Raw genomic sequence first — 22503 nt, 5'->3', positions numbered from 1 at the left:
AGACACACATCAGAATGATCTGATGTGAATTTAAACTAATTATGATGAAATTGCCAAAGGAAGTTAACACGATGCTGAATTTCAGGAGATACATAATACTTAAAATAAGATCAAATGGAAATTGAGAATTGAAAACTATAATAATTGAAAGTAGGAGTTCAGTTGATGGTATTAATGGCTAAAGAGACAGTGAGCTGGAAGACAGGTCAGAAGAGAACATCACAATTAATGTAACAGAAATAAAAGTACACTTAAAAAATGTTAAAACAGCGGGGCGCCTGGGTGGCTGAGTCATTTCAGTGTCCAACTTCAGTTCAGGTCAGGATCTCACGGGTTGTAGGTTCGAGCCCTGTGTCAGGCTCTGTGCCGACAGCTCACCTGGAGCTGAGTCTGATTCTGTGTCTCCCTCTCTCTCTGCCCCTCCCCTGCTTGTTCTCTCTCTCTCAATCTCTCTCAAAAGTAAAAATAGTAAACAACAACAAAAAAACCCAAACATTTAAAGAGACGTCAACCCTCAGTCATTATTCCTTCAGTATTTAAGGAGCAAGCAGTATGAGCTGATGATGAGCAAGGTGCGTTTCCTTAATTCATAAGTTTTACAAGTTGTGCAGAAGTGTAGAGATAGTTATGCAGGGCGCCCGGGCGGCTCAGTTCATGATCTCACGGTTTGCGGGTTTGAGCCCCGCATCGGGCTCTGGGCTGACAGCTCAGAGCCTGGAGCTGCTTCAGATTCTGTGTCTCCCTCTCTCTGCCCCTCCCTCATTTGCACTCTGTCTCTCTGTCTCTCTCAAAAATAAACATTAAAAAAAGAATAGTTATACAAGGGACGCCAAGGAAACCCTTGCAAAAGGGACCAGACACAAGGTCATTGTTAGAGGAGTGAGCGGTTGCTCACAGCAGAGAGTTAACGTCAGTCCGTGGCATTGGGGCTCCCGGGGGACGGAAAGGAGCAGACCTGAGAAAGCGTGGGAAGCAGGGGGAGGTCAGCAGCGAGGTCTGCTCAGTGTCCCCAACGGCGAGCTCACGCATGGCCCCGCTTTTCATAAAGGCTCATAAACCCTTTGCTTTCAAAAGCAAACGCCCTTCTGGATTTGAGGAATTTTGAAATGTGAATTTGTCCAGGTAACAGCACTTTCAGGAAAACTGCGCCTGACAGCAGACAGCGGGGACAGTTGGGGCCTCCTCCTGCTGCCGTCCACACTGCCGCCATCCACACTGCAGCCCGCCCCTGCTGCCTGGCTCGCAGGAGGGTGTGGTCCTGCACCGCCCCAGGCCAGCGGCTCCTGGGACCCCGAGTGCCATCCAGGCCACCTGCCCCGCCCACCGGGTCCCAGGAGGGAGGCGGGGCCGCAGGGCCGGCGGAGGGCCCTGGACCGTGACCGTGACCACGGGCACCTGCCAGGTGTCGGGTGGTTGACCGCAGCCTCTCCCGTTGTGGGAGGCGGCCGTCCTCGCGCCTGGCCCACTCCGGCTCCCCCCGTCTCTCTAAAGCGCTCTGTGCTCTTTGTCCCAGGAGCGGCCGGCGGGGCGGGTCCCATGGCCTTGACCCTCGCTGGGCTGAGGACCGGCTGGCACCTGCTTCCGCTGAGAAGCCATCGGAGGGAGAGGCCGACGGCACAGCGACTCGGGAAGGAACAGGAGCAGGACCCAGGCCCTGACCACGGCCCGGCGAGGGGACCCGGGGCGCTCTGTCCTCCTGGGTACGACTCGGCCACAGAGGACATCCGTGCTGGCTTCCCGTTCACAGAGGGCATCGCACGGCCGTGTGTCCTTGGGTCCCCACTGCGGCGCTGGGAAGGAGCAGTGAGTGTCATCGCCGGCACGGGGACACGGGGCAACGGGCTCAGGACGCCAGTGACTTGCGGCTGCAGGAGTCCCTCGGCCGGTGTGACAGGCGCGTAGGTCGGCGGCTGGGAAGGCCACCGCCCGTGTCCCCAGCAGCCTGGAGGCCGCTTCCTGCTGGTGTCCCCAGGGGAGACCCGCCCCCTGGTGCGTTCCCAGCCAGCACAGAAGAGCCCACACTCCTGGGCTCCCGACCCTTTCTCGGGTCACTCTGACCCCCGTTTCCATCACCACCTCTCCCGACTGCGGCCCTTCCCGAGAACCACCCAACACGGCAGGATAACGTCTCTGCCGCAAGACCCTGGACCCGCTCACACCTGCGGCACCCCTCTGTCACGTGAGGGGACGCACAGCGGCGCTGGGACGCGGTCGGGGGCGGCTCCGGGGGCCCCTGCTCCTCCGGCCACGTCCAAGTTTGGGCCGCAGCCTCCTCTCCCGCCTTCCTGCTCTCTGAGCTGGCTCTGCGGGGAAGGCAGGTCCTCGGACACCAGGAGCCGCCCAGAAGAGCTAGGGGTCCTGGCCGCGCACCCGGCCGGTGTCTGGCGTGTGAGGACACTGAGGCGCCCCGGCTCCAGAGTCCTGAGCCGAAAGCCACCAGGGTGGGAATCAAAGGGTTCCGGGCGTCCCGCCGGCCGTGGGGGTTCGGGTCCCAGCGTGCCATCTGCTCAAAGCCGGAGGGCTTCGGAGAGGCCCCCTGAGCCCCTGAGTTGATCAGGAGTCCACGGCCGGCTGTGTGTTAGGCACAGACACCCTGGCCTCCTCGGAGTGGTTCCAGACATTACCTGGCACTTGGCCACTCCGACGACTGAAGCAGCAAAATCAGACCACAGTTCTGGAAATACCACACTTTGAAATAGACACAGTGTGTGGGGGTGAGTCGCACGGTTGGATCGGATCCCTAATGACAATGGTGCCTGCACTCAGGAGTCCTGGGGGCTGCCCGCTGGGACCCGGCGACCCGACGTGGCTCCTTGTCCGGACAGACTCCGATCAGGTCTGCACCCTCGTTTTCTCAGCCCGAATGTGATCTAACCTATTGTTTAACATCCTTCCCTTCTTGCCACCCATCGTTACTGATTTGAAAGACATTATCCATTTTAAAATTTAACATCTTTAGTGGTATTTTAAGCTGAAGTCCTGATTCTGTAGTTTACCACTAATAACAGACTAACGTTTTAGATTTTGAAATACTGCAGCCTCCCCCAGCCACCCCTCGCGGGCCTGCGTGTCAGGGCGTTTGGCCATCACCGTAGAAACGAGAGACGGAGCTCTTTGACTGGAAGCTAACACACCCTCACCAACAAAGCACAGAAAACCGTTACCGTTCACGTCACTGGTTTCTGTTTTTCCAATTATGCTAGTCATTCTAATTGTGTGGAACTTAAGCAAATATGAATGTGCCTCTTCTTTGATTCAAGCAAGATGCAGATTGTAAACGAACCCTGTGTCTATTTTTCTTTAAAAAGGTGGGGGGGGAGGGTCACCTGGGTGGCTCAGACAGTTAAGCCTCCAACTTCGGCTCAGGTCGTAATCTCGAGATTCATGAGTTCAAGCCTCGCGTCAGGCTCTGTGCCGACAGCTCGGAGCCGGGAGCTGCTTTGGGTTCTGTCTCCCTCTCTCTGCCCCTCCCCTGCTCACTCGTTCTCTCTCTCTCAAAAATAAATAAAGACATTAAAAACAGAGGAGGGGCAGTGCTGGATGGAGCACTGAATGTACCAGGCACTGAAGGGAGCGCCCGCACCGCAGACACCTGTTCTCAGGATTCCATGTTATTTGCTGCAGCAGGAACTATGCTAGGAATCTGTGCCCGTGTCCACTGCCGCCCAACCAGGAACCGCAGGGAGACTGGTGTTTCCGGAGTCCCTGTGGAGGGCCGTCCGCCCGTGTCTGAGGGTGCGCCGCACAGCCTCCCCTTCCTTGCAGCTCAAGGTCCAAGGTCCCTCCGTGGTCAACCAAGGCCCTTGACTGAGTCGGCCCCGACGCCTCAAGCACCCCCAGAATGCCCCTGTTCTCATCTGCTGGTTGACGTAATGGCAGGAGCAGAGTCCTCGCCGTCTCCTCGCCGCCGCTGACCTGGGTCACGTCTTCTCCGTGGGCATCTGCTCTCACCTCTCCCTCGTTCCCTCCTTGGCGTCTACCCAACAGAGTCTCAGCCGCCTTTCGAAACGCAGCCCATGTGGGAGGCGCCTGGATGAGGCCCGTGCGACATTGGAGCGAAAACCCGAGAAAGGTGAGTCCGCTTTTCCACTGCACCGACTCCGTTTAGCCATCTGCCTCCCACCCGGGCGGCGGCCAGCCGAAGGGCGCAGATCTCTCCAGGCTCATCACCAAACACAGGGTCTGGAGTACTGCAGGGTCTCGAAAACCACACGGCAGCTCGGGCGGCGTGAGAGCGGACACCTGCTTAGTCTGCTCCTCAGCCGGGGAACCGCGGTGCTGCCGCTCCGAACCGGCCCCCGCGAAGCTGCCGGAGCGGACACACAGTTGGCGACCGCGTGCCTGGGTCTCACAAACATGACACAAACATGCAGATGTTCTTTCCCGCCAGAACTCAATCCGCCGAGGAGAAGGAGCATCTGTATTTCTTTTCGGCCATCTCTGTCCTTCGTCAGGAGAAAAGCGTCTTGAAAGGTTCGGTCAGGTGGGCAGCGTCAGCCCAGGCCGGTGGCGGTGCTGGTCGTGCGCCCTGGGACACGCAGGTCAGTAAGTGCCCGACACCTGTGAGTGCCCTGCCGACTACCCAGTGGAACCGCCGACCACCATTCTCCCGCGAGGCTAACTGGAGCGGGGCTTTGTCCTCTCTGTGCCGCGGGGGCCCCGAGCCGCGGGGAGTCGGCCCCACCGGGAGCTGGGGGCAGTTCTCGCAGAGTCTGCGGAAGGCCGATTCCCGGTCACCGCTTCTCTCGGGATCTGATCAACGCTTCCTCTTCCAAAAGGTGCAGAGACTCACGTTTTTGCACAAACTTCCTAGAGGATCATAAATTATGCGAAGGATGCCCATATAAGCCCCAGAACCTGGCTCACCCCCAGATGGGGCCACGAGGACCGAGTGCGGTTGCAGCGCCCACGCTGTGACCCTCCGCGCACGGACTTGGGACGGTGGCCCTGCGCGTCGTGAGTCGGTCCCTTGCTGTAACCCCCTCACGGGCCCACGTCCACCCCCACTGCAGGGCGGGGCTCGGTCCCACCCACAGCCACTCCCTGGCCAACCTCCACTTGGCAGGGCTTAGCCAGCTCCGGCGTCCAGGCGGTGCTGCCGCCACTCTAGGCTCTGTCCTTGAGGGGCTGGTGACAGACATGTCACCAGCCCAAACAAGTCTGTCTCCATCTCTCTCTTCTTGCAACCGCCCCGCTCTTCCGTGGAGGAAGGGGGAGCGGCTGGAGGAGTGACCCTAAGCCAAGCAGCCTTGCTTTGCCTGAGTTCAGGCTCTGCACCTGCTGTAGGGGAGCCCGGCCTTGTGACATCACTTCTTAAGAATGCAGTTCCCACTGAACTACAGCGGTGACGACACCGGGTGTGCAGGCCTGTGCTGAGGTCCACGTGGCGGGACATGGCTGCACCATGCCTGTCACCGGCCGGGCTCTGCCCTCACCGACAGGCGCGCGCCGCGGCGTAGTGGTATGTCCAGAGCAGATTTTCTAAACTTTCTTGATCGGGCATCTTTTCAGTAAGGAAAGGAAACAAACTTAAAAAACAGTGAATGGTCCTCTGTTTATATATTAGTATATATACACACACTATTGTGTACTGACAAATCATGATCATTGTGAAATATTCACACCAGTAAAGCTTAAATTTAAAAGTACTGATTATGTTTATAAACAGTACAAATCTTTTTCTTCTGAAATGTATTAAGAATTTAAAGTGGAGAGAAATATCTTTAAATATGACTTATTATTTTTCTAAATCTTGCCTGTCACTTCATGAGACACCAATTTCAAGCTCTATTTCTCACTTCAATTTATATTGATACTTGCTTTGAAGACCTGTCAGAGTTGAAAAGATGCCTCACAAAGAAACATTCATCTAAAATGAAAGAAGAGCAACTTCTACACATTGGCAACTGAAGCTGAAGCCTGATACTTATTTATCCATTACGTCTACAGGTTATGCCAAGATTTTTACTGAAATTCAACTAATCAATTTCCCTTGATCCCAAATGCCACAAGTTGCTCTCGCAAACCATCAGAACGTGTTAAACATATATATTTAAACAAATGGATTTGGGCCTCCTGGGTGGCTAACTTGGTTAAGCGTCCAACTCTTGATTTCGGCTCAGGTTGTGATCTCGTGGCTGTGGGATTGAGCCTTGAGTCGGGTTCTGAGCTGAGTGTGGGGCCGGCTTGGGATTCTCTCTTTCCCTCTCTCTCCCTCTCTCTCTCTCTCTCTCTCTCTCTCTCTCTCTCTCTCTCTCTCTCTCTCTCTCGGCCCCTCCCCCATTTGTGCTCTTTCTTTCAAAATAAATAAACATATAAAAAAATAAACAAATGGATTCAAACCCTACTGAATTGTTTTTGCAATCTTTAAAATTGTTTAAGAATTTTTGTTTCCAAATTTTTTAACATGCGCAAATCTGAGTTTTTAATGTTTCAAATATTAGTTATAGAGAAAATTTATCATATCACAATGACAAAGTTTGTTTGCTTTGAGAGAGAGAGAGAGAGAGCAGAGGAGGGGCAGAGGGAAAGGGAAAGAGAGAGAATCCTAAGCAGGCCTCACCCTTAGTGTGGAGCCTGACACAGGGCTTGATCTCATGAACCATGAGATCATGACTTGCACTGAAATCAAGAGTCTGATGCTTAAGTAGCTGAGTCACTGGGAGCCCTGCCCACAATGAGGATGTTTTTAAACATCTATGTTCAAAATATTCTCTCCTTACTGCAAAGATTCCTCTTAAAGAGTTTCTCACTCATTAGAACATGACTTCCAAGCAGACTACATGCATTTATTTAGCTAAGGGCGCCTGCTGGCCCCACACTCCTTTGGGCATCGTCCGCATCCACGAATCACATATCTGGAGCAGGAGTTCTTTTGTAAAGAACAAAATCTGTCTCACCTTGAAGGCTGACACCCATTTAGAAATTTGCTATTAAAACTAGCAGACATTTTTCTTCATTTTAATTTTTTTAATATTTATTCATTCTTGAGAGACACAGAGAACAGAGTGTGAGCTGGGGAGAGGGCAGAGAGGGAGACACAGCATCGGGAGTGGGTCCAGGCTCCGAGCGCTCAGCATAGAGCCCGACACGGGGCTCAGACTCACTCACCATGAGATCATGACCTGAGCTGATGGACACTCAACTGAGCCCCCAGGTGCCCCAGCAGACATGGTTTGGGAACAAATGATTTCCACGGTAGTGTCCTATTTCATCACCAAGTATTACAAAATATTAAAATATAAACTATAAATCCATTTATGGAGGCCCTCAGAAGCTACATCAGGAAGCAAAATGCCAAAAGCCGATGGAAGCCTGAGGTTCCTGATTTATGCCCCATGTGACATGCTGATGTCTGCTGTCAGGATGCATGCCATCCCGAAGAGCTCAGGGTGTCTCTCCCCATCTGTATGTTTGATGCCGGGAAAACTTAATATGCTTATTAATTTTAATACAAATAAGTTCACTATTTTTTATATCCCAGTACCTTATGAATCCTCTGAAACACAGGCATTCCACTTCGGACACCAATGTCCTAACTCTCAAATAAGTGTTCAAATTCCCCCACGACAAGCTACTCCACCACAAAGAATCAGTTTATAAATGAGAAAGGTTGGCCAGAGCCCACCCCCCGGACAGGACTACGGCTGCCAGCACTTATGACGAGTAAGAAGCAAGACGAGTAATTAACCAATTATGTACATACTATAGGATGCGGTGGACACAGCACGCTAACATGCACATGTGGTGCTGATCTAGTCTACTCAGTGCACACGCGCCCTCTGCCTTCGGTTCCCACGGACGGCCCGCCCGCGGCAAGCCTGACCAGCATGTACGCAGCACGGACGGAACAGGTGTTAACTAGCACGGCTGTTTCATGGATAAATCGGATATTTATCTTTCCCCTTCTCACTTGGAACTTGCCCAGCGTCTGTAGTTAGTCTTAGCGGTTAAACCGTCCCTGTGGTCATATCCTGTGCTGGCATGCTGTCGTCCGGGTCACACCCGGGGCAACAAACGTTGAAACGCAAAGATTCTGATCGCTCGCCTTTCTTCTCCTCATGCTCTCAGCTGGCCCTGCACTTCATCCTGTTTGTTTCTGTTTTCTTTAGTATAATTAATTGTCGTGCTGGCTGACATGCAGTGTGTACAGTGCGCTCTTGTTTTGGGGTCGATTCCCGCGGTTCAGCACCTACATACAACACCCTGCGCTCACCCCAACAAGTGCCCTCCTCCATGCCCATCCCCCATTCTCCCCTCTCCCCGCCCCCCATCCACCCTCAGTTTGTTCTCTGTATTTAAGGGTCTCTTATGATTTGCCTCTCTCCCTCTCTGTTTGAAACTATTTTTCCCTTCCCCTCCCCCATGGTTTTCTGTTAAGTTTCTCAAGATCCACATATGAGTGAGAACATAATATCTATCCTTCTCTGACTGACATATTTCTCTCAGCACAATACCCCCCAGTTCCAACCACGTTGCTGCAAACGGCCGGATTTCATTCTCTCTCATTGCCAAGTAGTGCTCCATTGTATAAATAAAGAGCCTAAATGTCCATCAACTGAGGAATGGATAAAGAAGATGTGGGATGTATTTAGAATGGAGCACCATGCTTCATTCTTGACCTTGGAGAGGGACGGTGTGCTCTCTGCTAAGGCCCAAGTGCCAGGGGCCCCAGGCAAGCAGAGGCCCTGGGGCAGGTGTCACTGCCCCCCTGCTGGCTGGGGCAGAGGAGGCTGACAGCGTCCCTGCCGTCTGTGGAGGGAATGAAATGCAGATGGCGGAGGAGCATGAGCGATGGCAGGAGGCTGGCTCTGCACGCCCATCAAGTGGAGACTCTGGGAGAGAAGAACGGAATCAGATGAATCAGAGAGCGTTCGGGTCCTGCTTCCAATCAGGATGGAGTGACAGTGACCGAACTTACTTCCTCCCCGGAAAGAACAAACTGAACCAAAAGCAAGCAGACAAGTTAGGGCATGGCGCGGGACAGGAGACCATGGAGAGCACTGTCCCCCAGAGGCAGGAGGCCCAGGCAGGCTCCGGACTGCCCTGGCAGGCCGCCCTGAGAATCCTGGGCGTGGCTGCCGGCCCAGGGGCCCAGGACTCGCTCGGCAGACTTGCTGAGTCGAGGACACAGAATTGGGAGCCCAGGCAGACGAGAGGTGCAGAGTCCTCAGGACGGGGCACCAGAGAGGAGAGACCCCAAGAGACCCAACAGGGGAAGGACCAGCACCCCTCTGAGGAAACCACCGGAGGCCGAGAGAGCGCACACCTGACGTGCCTGCAGAGCCACGTGCGGCACCACACGGGGCGGGGGTGATGTCTGTCCCCACTCAGGGTCGAGGACTCAGAAGATCACGGCTCCACAAACTGCAAGGAGTAATTAGGTATAGACTCAGTGGTGCTCAGATGCTGCCAGGCAGATTTGAAAAGCTAGACCGCAATGGAGCAAAGCATTTCCAAGTAACTCAACTGCTTCCAAGAGCAAAGCCCGGACGTGTCACTAGGAATGAAAATAGACCCAGCACTCAAAAGGGAAAAATTCATGATGTCCAGGAGTCTGTTAGGAAATCCCAGGCATGGGAAGAAGCAGGAAATAAAATTAACAGTGAAGAGAAAACTTAATCCAAACTTAGTTATAGAACTGAGGCAGGTGTTGGGATCACTGGACAAGGAAAATAAAACAATAGTCAAAACTGTAGTCCACATATTCTAAAAGATCACAGGAGATAAAAAGCCACATCTAAATCCTGTCCTACGAATGAAACCTATGACATGTGAGATGCAGAATACACTAGATGGGATAAATAACAGACTAAGCCTTGAAGAATTAAAAATTAGTAAAGTTCCTGATGCACTAATAGAAATTGTCCAAAATGAAACCCACAGGAAAAAAAAAAGAATCTGGAAACATGAGCAAAGCCCCAGTTACTGGTAGGACAACTGATACAGGCAATCACAGGAAACAGAGGGAAGAAGAGACAGGGACCACAAAAAAAAAAAAAATTGAAGTGAATGGCTTAAAATGTCCAAGTCTGATGAAAATTTTAAACCTACAGATTCGAAATCAATCCACAAAACCCAAGTGCCAGATAATGAAGAGATCAGCATACGGCAAACGGTTAAATTGCGTGGACCCAGTGGCAAACAGGAACCCTTAAAAGCCGACAGAGGGAAAAACCGACCTGCTGTGTGTACAGAAACAAAGATGGTATTGTACCATTATCACGAGAAACACCGAAACAGGGAGACGCAGGGCCCTGGGCTCTTAGGGGGAAATCCTGCTAACCTAGAACCCATTACTCAGAGAAAGCCCCTTTCAAACCCGGAAGCAAAACAGACTTTGAGCTGAAACGCTCTCTATCACCAGCTGACTGAGCCTCTGAGAATCGTAAAGGGAGGTCTCCGGGCAGAAGGAACAGAACCCCGTAGGCAGCGCCACCCAGGACCGGAGCCAGGGCTCCATGACTGTACAGGTAATGATCTCCTAGGTTTTCTTGTTATTTAAATCTCTAAATACAAATGACAGCTTATACAAAAATAATAATGTGGTGTGTCCTCTATCACATATGCAAAACTAAAATTTATGGTACTAGCACCAAGGTCAAGGGGGGAGAAATAAGAGTACATTGTTGTAGGCCCATGTGATGGCAGACTGTACAAAGAAATACGGTATATTTTGTAAAACCCAAACAACAACTAGATTAACAACAACTCGTACAGAAGAGTTCTAACCAACCAGCCAATAGAGGAGATAAACAGAACGACACAGACACATCCAATCCAACACAAGGCAAAATTTAGGACAAACAAGACAAAGAGCTGATGGGATCAATAGAAAACGCACAACAGGATGGTAGACGCAGACCTAAGGATATTAACCACCGCATCACACACGTTCTCCAAACATCGCAGTGAAGAAGAGAAGCTGTTGAACCCCACAGGGCTGACGTAACTACATGTTTCCTGCAGAAATACGTCTTCCGGAGAAAGACAAATGGGCGAAGGCACAAGAATGAAAACGTATAGCACGTTATGCGCATCAGAAGGAAGCCGCAGTGACTATGTTAACAGCAGACAACGTAGCTTCAGAGAAAGGACTATTGACAGGGATGAAAAAGGGAATTTTATAAGGATAAATTAATAAAGAAGAGATAACAATCTTGATTACTTCTGCACCTAATAACTGACCTTTCGGACACACAGAGCCAGAGCTGGAAATTCTATCAGGAGGAGCGGACAAAGCCAGTTCTCTCCACACCCCGCTTAGAATCGGTATGAGTGGGTGGAAAATCAGTGAAGATCCAGGGATGAATGACACTGTTGGCCAGGCAGACCGGGCAGACCCTCAGGGAGCTCCGTACCCAACAGCAGCAGGACGCATGTTCTTTCCAGGGGCGCACCGAATTTGCCCAGCACATCGAATCCTGGAGCGCACAAGTCTCCATGGATGTTAAAAGATTCAAGTCCCAGGAAGTATGTTCTCTGCCCACAGTGTTATTAAAGTGGAAGTCAGTAACGGAAAGTTCTTTATGAAACGCCCCAAATAATCTACTTCTGAATAACTAATAGGTCAAAGATAATTAAAAAGAAGGGAAATTTGAAAATATTCTGAACTGGACGCAAATGAGAAAAAGCCCAGAACATATCAATCTGAGTGTTGCGGCTAAAGCCGTATGTGGAGGAAACTCACAGCCCCAAATGCACGTGTCAGAAAGGAGCGAAGATCAATGAATTCAGCTTCCCCCTTAAGCAACAACAAGAAGGAGAGCCAATTAAAGTCAAAGGGCGAGCAGAAAGGAAATTATAAATACCAGAGAAGAAGCCAGTGAAATAGAAAATAGAAAAAAAAAGTAGAGAAAAATCAGTAAGCCAAAAACTTGTTCTTTGAGAAGGTTAACAAAATTAATGAATCTCTAATTATGCTGATCATAAAAGAGAGAGACACGGAGATGGACGACAGAAAGATAAAGGTGTGTGTGTGTGTGTGTGTATGTGTGTGTGTGTGTGTGTGTGTGTGTGTGTGTGTGAGAGAGAGAGAGAGAGAGAGAGAGAGAGAGAAATAGAGAGGAGGGGATGGGAGCGGAGATGAGAGGAGAGGAGAGAGAAGAAGCGGGGGTGGGGAGAGAGAGAGAGAGAGCGAATTAAACTACCAGTATCAGGAGTAAGAGAGGGAAGGTCAATACAGAATGCATACATATTAAAATACAATGAATACAATAGAGAAACCTTATGGAAAACCTTAGCCAATAAATTTAACAACTTAGACGAAGTAGAAAAATATCTTCCTTGCAAGACAAACTACCAAGTTCATTCAATAAGAAATAGGTACCTTGGACAGCCCGTATCTGTCAAAGAACACTCACTATAGTTAAGAACCTTCCCACAAAGAAAACTTCAGGTCCAGATTGCTTCACTGGTGATTGTACCAAACACTAAAGGAAGAAATAATACCAACCATACGCAAATACTTCCAGGAATTTTTTAATGAGGGGATGATTCTCAACTCATTCGGGATGCCAGCGTTTCTCAAGTTCAAAACCAGACAAAGGTATTAGGAGACAAAAGAAATATCATGAAGATAGATATGAGAATTCTAAATAAGATTTAACAAAGTTAACCCACAGAAGAAGGTACAGTATGTCATGACCAAATGGAGTTTAATGGAGTAAGTTAGTTTAATATTTGAAAATCAAAGTAACTCATCGTGCATGAACTAAAAAAGAAAATCCACATTATCATCTCTATGCAGAAAAATGTGACCTTATCCGCCACGCATTTCTAAGTAAACACTCAGCACTAAGAATGAAAGAAAACTTCTTCAAGCCAGGAAAGGGTGTCTTCACAAAAGTGTGGCTTAATTCTCTCTGAAGGTTGGGGTGAGAGAGGATGTTCTCCATGCCCACTGTGGGTCACCGATGTGCGGGCGCCGTGGCCAGTGTAGGACAAGGTCATAAAAGAAAGGAAGTGCGGATGGACCAAGGAAAAGTGAAACCACTTTTATTTGTAGACGGTGTGATGGTGTGTGTTGAAAATCTGATGAAATCCACAGGGAAGCTGCTGGCAAGAGCAAGGGACCCTGGCGAGGCCGCAGGACACAGTCCAGGGCTCGGAATAGTTTTAATTTCATACACTAGTGACGGACGTGCAGAGACCGAGATGAAAATATAACTTACAACACCACCAAAAATGTTACCTACTAGGGAGGCCATTGAAAATGATGAGCTAGAGCTCGACCCTGAAAATTAGAAGAAACTTTGCTGGAGAAATTAAATAAGACCTACATAAATGGGGAGCCCTGTTGTGCTGTGGTTTAAAAGACTGTTTTATTTTTCACTAAAAAATATTCATTTATTGAGAGAGAGAGAGGAAGGGAAGGAGCGAGAGAGAACACAAGCATGCACGCAAGCAGGGAAGGCGCAGAGACAGACGGAGAGACACAGTCCCAAGGTGGCTCCATCCCAGCGGGGGGCTCAGTCCCAGGATGCAGAGGTCATGATCTGAGCTGAAGTCAGGAGTCGGGCCCCAACCAGTGAGCCCCCCCCAACCCTGGTGGCCCAGGACTCACTGCTGTTAAATGGCAGCTGCCCCCCAGTCACGGTCAATCTCAGTCAAAATCCTAGCGATCATTTCCTAAAGAACGGACAACCTGGTTCTGAAATGCACACGGAAATGCAAAAGACCTAGATTAATCACAGCAACGTTGCAAATGAACAAAGTTGGAGAATCGTGACTACCTGACTTCAAGATGTGTTACGGATGACAGTGACCGCCAGGGCGTGGTGCTGGCATAAAGGCGGACACGCGGGCTGGGGAGACAGAGCCGAGAGGCCAGAAACAGCCCCACACATGCGCACAACGGACTCTTGGCAGGCAGGACGGTGCAGTTCATAGGGAAGAGGCTCTTTTCAACAAGCAGGGTTAGGCCGATTAGTGGACATAATAAAAAATTAAATGAATAGGGGTGCCTGGCTCAGTCGATAGTGTCCGACTCCAGTTCAGGTCATGAACTCGTGTTTCGTGAGTTCGAGCCCTGCATTGGGCTCTGTGCTGACTGCTCAGCGTCTGGAGCTGCTTCGGATCCTGGGCCTCTCTCTCTGTCCCTCCCCTGCCCGCACTCTGTCTCTCTCTTTCTCAGAAATAAATAAAGATTAAAAAAGTTAAATGAACAAACCCTGATCCATACCTTGCACCATATATAAATTAACTCAAAATGGATCTTAAACCTAACTATATAATAGGAAACACTGACATTTCTAAAGTAAAACAGAAGATCATTATGACCACGAGGCAAATATTTTTTAGATACAATATCAAGCGTGCAGTCCCTAAGAGAACATTGTTAATTCACTAAAAGTAAAAAGGTTTGTTCTTCAAAAGGCGCAACTGTGAGGATGAAAACGTCAGTCACGATCTGGGAGAAAATACTTGCAAATCGCATGAGAGACTTGAATCTAGAACACAAAGGGCTCCCACAGCTCAGCAGGTGCAAGCACCCAACTTAAATGGAAAAAATGGGCAAGTGCCGTGAACGGAGTCCTCACTAAAGAAGACGCGTGGGGGGCGGGGAAGCGCATGGAGAGACGTTCCACCTCCGTAGACGTCGGGAGTGCACGTTGACCCCGCTGTGGCGCCCACACGCCCGCCCGCCGGAACGCAGCGATGGGGAGACTGGGGGAAGGTGGACCGGAAGTAGAGTGCTCACCATCGCTGGTGGGAGCAGCGTGACAGGCTTCGGAGAGCGCTTTCCATTTGTTAGAAAGTTAACCTCACGCCCGTCCTTTCACAACTAGTATTTACCCAAGAGAAACGAGACAGGTGGCCGTACCAAGACCTCCCCATGGATGTTTTATAGAACCTTAATTTGAAATAGCCAAAATGCAAATGACCCCAATATCCATCCTTCAAGCTGCACGCTGAATCGTGTAGCATCGTGCAATTGAATACGACTCAGCGATAAACATTGGTGCCTGATCGATGTATATTACCACATGGATGAATCTCAAAATACTGAAGTTTGGGGAAAGAATATACAAAAAGTAGATGCTATAGAATACAATTTATACAAAATCCTAGAAAATGCAATCTCATGTTGAGGGACAAAAAAGAGATCGGGGGCTTCCTGGGGGGGGTTAGGGAGGACTCGGAGGGGAGGGCTCTAGAGAAAATGTGGAAATACCTTGTCGGTGGTGATAGACAGAACTTACAAACTTACACCTTCGAGTGTGTGGAGTTTATGTACGGAATCGACTCCATCGACCTCTTAGAAGGGGAGGGGCTGGGAAAGCAGAGGGAAGAGGCATCACGGCCACTTGACCTCCCTCCAGACTGTACCCTGCCTCCTCTCTTGTCAAGGTCGGGGCGGACTAAGACCGCAGGGCGACAGCCAGGTGGGCACAGCGAGGGGGGGGTCCCAGCCCCTCTGCCATCACAGTGTTTCTGGTCTCTAAGAAGTCACGCACTTTTCAAGACCAAGAGGCACGTTTCTTAGTGTGAAATAAAAAGCATGGCGCTTGCATATCTGCAGGAAAACATGGAGGAATTTGGCTGAGGCAGAAATGGCATTTCCTGACTTATTGGAGGAGGAGGTTTGAATCCGGAGGACTCTGTCACGTTGCGGAGAGTCTGCTATGGGGGGTGGTGAGGGCAGTCAGAGCCGGTGCTGGGCTTGGCCTGGGGAGCCCTGCTGCAGAGCACCTTCTCGCTCCCAGAGTCCCGGAGGGGGCTCGGAGCAGATGCTCCTTATGCAGACAAGGGCGGTCCAGTGCCGGTCCCGGATACGAACACTGGGAAAATGAGTCGCCATTGCGGACTGGAAGGTGTTTAGAACTGGCTTTCTCTCTCTCTCTCTCTGATAAGTGTATTTATTAATTTTGAGAATCCCGCTTGGGGACTGGCCTGTCCCACGGCCACCATGTATGGCCACGGCCACCAAGAAAAACCAAAACAGCATTACGGAATGATCACAAGGGAGCACACAGGGGCAACGGCCATGATGCGCCCCCCAGAGGCAGGTGCCGTGTTCCTTTACCCTCGCAGCCCGGGAGCCGGGGGTCACAGCTCCTCACCTGTAAGCTGCGGTCCCGTGTCAGCCGGGCCTTAGTAGGGTGTGTCTGAGGCAAGCAACAGCCTTGAAGTATGAACACACTTCTTGCGAAAACACCTGGGGTATTTGCATTTTAGAAGAGAAATTTCGGATGGAAAGGCCCTCAACTTCCCAAAGAGTGGAAACCTGAAGCCACAATTCCTGGGTCATGGCATTGCAATCACCTTGCACGGGTCTGGAGCACCTGCTGTGGGGCGGCCCCATCGCCAGGGCTGGGCGGGCAGGCGGGCCACACCAGGTACAAGGGGGCCACCGGGCCTGCCTCCGACCTTGCCCGAGCCTCAGCGTCCTGTGTGGTCTTCTCTCACCCGTGCCATTTAATTCGTAAATGACTTTTCTTGCAGTTTTATGCATTTAGCCAGATTTGTTTTCCTCTTGTTCTTTAAGAGCTACTAGACAATGGGGCAGGGAAATATACACACAGCCACAGGCAGACTGTAATACCATATATGGTATTTAAATTGTATATTTTAGATAATATTTTAAGGTATTTTATGTTAAATATTTGCATATTATATTACACCATATATAAAATCTATATTATATATATATATTTTTTAATGTTTTTTATTTATTTTTGAGAGACAGAGAGAGACAGTGCAAGCAGGGGAGGGTCAGAGAGAGAGGGAGACACAGAATCCGAAGTAGCCTCCAGGCTCTGAGCTGTCAGCACAGAACCGACGTGGGGCTTGACTCCATGAACTGTGAGATCATGACCTGAGCCGAAGCCAGACACTCAACCAACTGAGCCACCCAGGTGCCCCCAAATCTATATTATACTTATATAATTACATATGATATATAATATATTTTTTGGAATATCAAAAGAGTGAGAAAGAGTTCACTATCTTTAAATATAATCCTCTGTATTATTCGGAAATTATGGATTCATGAACATCTATATTAGTTAAGTATTTTTCAACACATGTTTGTAAATGGAAGGTGACAATGTCTGGATCTCATCTGGGCCTCATCAGGATGAGAGGGAGGTCAGAAGACTCTAGACTAGAGCACACTTGGGGTTACCTGCTCATATTTTAAATAAAAATCTAGAGTTGTCAAAACAAAGTCCTAATGTGATGTAACGGCAAGAAAATGTGAAACCTCAGAGTTTTTTCAAAAATCATTCTTACAGTTGATACCTTTAAATGGCATTGGAAAGGATAAGACATGTGGATTTTTTAAAAAATGAAAAACAACTAACCTAATGAGATTAAAAAACATTATTTAAAAAAATAAAAAAACAACTACCCTAATGAGACTAAAAATGTCGAAGAAATATCTTTTGTTGAATGCAAAGTGTCAACCTTTTCCGGTCTTCCGGAAGGACTTCCACCTTCCACTAAGGGTGTCTGTCCGCCTGCCTGGCTGAGTGTAAGGAAGTGTGTGAGCCTCCCCCGCCCCCCGGCAGTGGAGACCCAGCCCCTTGGAAGGTGACTGAGAGGTCCAGCCTGGAAATCAGGGCTGAGTTAACTCTCTTCTGGATCAAGATAAGCAAAAACAATAATCCGATGCAGGGATGAGAAGAGTTGAGTAAGGCTAACTAGCCTTCCCTCCACCTGCTTTCACACTAATAACAGTCTTGGGTAGGTTGTTCATAGAGAGGTTTCTCTCTTAAAGATGACTGGAAAAAAAATAAGTGCATTCATTTATATCATAGTGAATCAGTCACCAATGAAGTCAGAATTGTCAGCTTCACGCTCCTTTTAGAAACAGCATGCAATGTTTTATTGTTTTAAAGACTAAAATCCTCTCCTTGACTCGCTCCGGAGTGACACGCAGCATTATGCATTTCTAAAAACAGCTCATTTTTTAGATGGCAAGGAAATTTTCATTTTTAAATTATTTCCTCCACATGTTCAACCATTTGTTTCATGTAGTTTTACAAAGAGTTCCTAGACCAATTTTTATCTTTTCAAGATTGGATTCGAACAGATAAGTAGAAGTTCAAAGTCCAAAAGTGTGTTTTGCAATTAGCCTTCAAATTGGAAAGATATCCGCCCAACATATTTTATTGCTTCATTTAAATTTTGGAAGATTTTCAAATTTTTTTCTAAAAGAAAAAAGAAAAAAAGGAAAAGAAAAGAAAGAAAAAAAAAACAGTTTGAAGGAAAGGTTTCGAAACACAGGAGGCTCCATGTGGAAATCAACTCACATGTGAACTACCACACCATCAACCTTCTCCCAGGGCCAAGGAGGGAGGCATGTGACTGGGAATCAAAGCACAGACAAGGTCAAGGACAGGATGACACCAGTCGCACTCTGCGTTGCTTTGACTGACCGGTGAGGTGTGTCTGTGAAGTGATGTTCTTTTAAAGATGTCTATCGAAAGCGGCTTAGGTAACCATACTATTGGAAAGAAAAAAGATGAACGGAAACAACTCGTTTAAGGAGACCAAACCAACTGAAGTTCATTGACTAACTTCCAACGAATCTTCTTTCAATTTGTACGTGAACCAGATCCTTTCCCTTCATTATACGGAAACATTCTATGAAGAGTCTCTCCGTCTCTGCCTGTCGGAGAGTCTGCTGTGTTCTCCCTGGTTTAAAAATAGAAGGCGCGAACAGCAACAGATGGACAGATGGCGGTCCGGAGGAGTCCAGCTGAGATCCCAGAACGGACAGCGGAGGATGAAGGCTGAGTGGCCTGAAGGGCGGAGCGAGAATGGAACGGCTCCGGCAAGGCCTTTGCCTCAGGTCAGTGCCGCAGGTGCAAAGCTGAGGGACCAGAGTGGCCTCAACCCCACCCCGCACCAGGCCACACCCCATTCCAGATCCCACCCCATTCTAGGCCCCACCCCATTCCAGGCCCCACCCCACTCCAGACCCCACCCTGTTCCAGACCCACCCCATTCTAGACCCCACCCCACTCCAGACCCCACCCTACTCCAGGCCACACCCCACTTCAGGCCACACCCTGCTCCAGACCCCACCCCACTCCAGGCCACACCCCGTTCCAGATCCCACCCCATTCCAGGCCCCACCCCGTTCCAGGCCACACCCCGTTCCAGACCCCACCCCATTCTAGGCCACACCCCATTCCAGGCCACACCCCGTTCCAGGCCACACCCTGTTTTCCATCAGGAAAAGAATAAGCAAGTGTCTGAAGTCCTCGAGAAAGGTGTTGGGCCAGAGCTGGCCTCCTGGCCACGTGACACGGGCATTCCCACGAGGCCTCACATGGCTGAAGGTTCTGCAGTGTCCGGCCTGAAATTCTTAATAACGTTTGCACAGAAGGCCCTGCAAACTACGTGGCCGGTCTGTGTTGGGCACCCGTCTTTAGACAGGACACCTGTTACTGGTGAGGTTAAGGACTTTTCTCAGCCCCTTGCTCACACAGAACTGCTCTCTAGCTCCGGATCCAACGCAGCCCCCAGTACGTGGAAATCTGTTCCTGCCTCTCCCTCCTCCACTCTCGAACAATCAAGGCCACGTCTTCTCCAGTCACGCAAAATAGGTGCCTGTCAGCCTGGGAAAGGTTAATAATCACCCTCCCACCCCCTCTGCCGGCGTCTGAGTCATAGGCAGCGGCGGGCTATGGGAGGCCCGAAGGCACTACCCACCTCGCCCTGACTGCAGGGGGCCACCCTGACTGCCAGGCCCAACCCCACTGGCCACCCTGGTCCCCACATCATCGCCACCCCAAGTTCACTTTCTGTAGCCCAAGCAGAGGTTATTAAAATGACAGTCTCACTCCCTGCCACACTTTCCAACAGAACCTGGAGAAGGTGACGGGGTCCTGGGAAAACTAGCCAAGGCTGTGTGCCCAGGGTCATTCCGCCCACAACCTTTCCGGCATATCAGGACACGTGTGGCTGGGCGGGGGCCCTGGAGCCTTCCTCGGTGTGACCTCTGCCAGTGTCCATGGCCAGGTCCGGCTCCATGCCCAACATGCCCGGCCATGCTCCTCCTCTCCCGCCACCTCTGTCTTGGCAAACGTGGCGGGTCCTCTCTAGAACCGCTTCCTGACATCTCTCCGGGTGAAGGTGACTTCCAGGTACCGCACGAGGGCATCCTCGGGAAGCTACCATCTTCCCACCTTTGGAGGGGCGGCAGGTGCGCTTGGTCCCATTACTCAGAACGTGCCCTGTATCAGAATTACCTGGAAGATGGGCCGCCCTCAGCCCTCACCTGCGTCACCCCCTCGGGGTTTGGCTCGGCCGGCCACTCATCCCTCCCTGAGACACTGTTCCCTCCTGATTCCGGGGCACACCTCTCCTGGCATCTCCACACCGAGGACTCCCAGAAGCTGAATTCTAGACTTAACACCTGCCTTTGTGTTTCAGACCAACTGCTCAGCGTCACTCTCCCAGCATCTCACACCTCACCTGTGCCTGGGGGCCCTGCTGTGGTCCCACCTGATGCTGGGCCGGAAGGCGGCATCTCTGCAGGGCTTCCTCTCCTCTGCAGCCTCCCCCACCCCACCCCTGCACCCCGCAGGAGCCAGCGCAGTCCGCTAAGGAAGCTCGGGACCTGCTGCCCCCGGTGGTCTATCTGAGCTATGACAAAGCAGACACTTTCTGGGAATAGATTTCAAAGATATTGCATATCACTGTTAATTAGAACTCGCTGGGGGCGCCTGGGGGCTCGGTCGGTTGAGCATCTGACTTCTGCTCAGGTCATGATCTCACAGTTGGTGGGTTCGAACCCTGTGTAGGGCTTTGTGCTGACAGCTCAGATTCTATGTCTCCCTCTCTCTCTGCCCCTCCCGCACTTGCGCTCCATCTCTCTCAAAAATAAATAAACTTTATAAAAAAATTGTTAAAATAATCTCAAAACATGATGTTGCCTGAGAACTTAAAGTTCAGGCAACATGTACTTTTTCAAAGGACATTTTCAGAGATTATAAACATAACTTCAATCCTTTGACTAATTGATACTATTCAGGAAGAACAATTGGAGAGGGACTAATGTTTGTTGACCTGCCCACCTTCCCTCAGGCATTCTGCTCATTTGCATATCTACTCATTTAATCCTTCAGATATTCTGAAAGGCATCCTATTAACTCCACGGTGTGGTTGGAAAACTCGGCCCTCAGAGACATTAATTCTACTGCTCGATGCCACACGAGTTGTCATAACTTGTAAGAGTCCAGGATTGCACACAAAGTCGTCGATGCCGGGGTACCTGGGATGCCCCCCCCCAACCCGGGCAAGGATTAGAGATGGTGACGTCATCCGTACATATCACAGGCAGGGTGCGGCGCAGGTCTGTAACATGCACTCTGTGTCAGGCTTGAAGTCTAATTAAGCACTTCAGCCTCGTTGCTGGAAAAGTCCTCCATGAGCCTCTGCCCAGGCAGTATATGTAACACCTGTGCAATGGGCGTATCCTAATGATTTCACTGGGGACGCAGTTAAATCACCACGGAGTTAGATTTTAAACACTGTCCCCCAGAAAGCAAACTATCATCCAGTGAATTGGTGTCCTATCTAAATGACACCCATTCTTGAATACTGTGACTCCTTAGAATTAGATTTCTTGCCCACATCACAGTGGAGACCATTTTAGAATTGAAAGGATGCTTAGAGACTTTTATTTATTGTTTAGCCAAACCTTCTCATTTTACAGATAAGGTATTTATCTTTATGTAAATGTTTCTTGAGTTGCAAAGATTTTCAAAAACTTCTTAAACTAACAATATACGTTACAGTCTAGCAACACATTCTCTCTATAAGACATTTTAAAAAGCTCGCGTTTTGATAAAAGCGCAGAAGTTTTCAGTCCTAATCTTACAGACATGAGTTGTGAAGCGCTCCTACCTCCCCCCAGCGCCTGAGAACTCACGGAACTAGTGTGGCATTTCAGCGGCCTCTTCTCCAGGTGGCAGGAGGGACGGGGTACTTCCCCAGCCGATACAAAGGAGTAGTGCTGGGTCCTGAGTGTGTTAACTACGTATTTTTAAAACTCAGGACACCGGCAAGCTCATTGCAAGAACTGTAAGCAGGAGAGAAGGCTGCAAAATAAAAGGTAAAGGTCTTCCAAGTACGTGTGGGAATCCTCACGCGCACCCCTGTGCCGGAAGCAGCCTGCCGGGGCCCAGCAGATGAATTGTGCGCCTTCACAAACACCTGTATTCACTCAGATAAACACACAGGGACACAGGCGGATGCGTCTGGAGGAGATGCACTTCATACTTCTAAGTGTAGATGTTTATTTAACACCACTTAAAAAAATGTAATGTTTAGTTTTGAGAGAGAAAGAGAGACAGAGCAGAGCAGGGGAGGGGCAGAGAGAGAGGGAGACACAGAATCTGAAGCAGCTCCAGGCTCCGAGCTGTCAGCACAGAGCCAGACGTGGGGCTCGAACTCCTGAACTGTGAAATCATGACCTGAGCCAAAGTTGGGCGATCAGCTCATAGAGCTGCCTGGACGCCCCTAACACAACTGTTCACACAAATA

At 49.9% G+C, this 22503-nt stretch overlaps 1 protein-coding gene across 1 annotated transcript in view; it reads right to left on the bottom strand.

The window, feature by feature from the left end:
- MYT1L (myelin transcription factor 1 like) overlaps positions 1–22503 on the bottom strand; it is a 402906-nt gene that overhangs the window by 292857 nt on the left and 87546 nt on the right. The window lies entirely within an intron of this gene.

This window comes from Suricata suricatta, chromosome 4, assembly GCF_006229205.1.
Source record: "Suricata suricatta isolate VVHF042 chromosome 4, meerkat_22Aug2017_6uvM2_HiC, whole genome shotgun sequence".
NCBI lineage: Eukaryota > Metazoa > Chordata > Mammalia > Carnivora > Herpestidae > Suricata > Suricata suricatta.
The sequence above is the reverse complement of the archived record's forward strand: the minus strand, read 5'-3'. Positions and strand labels throughout refer to the sequence as shown.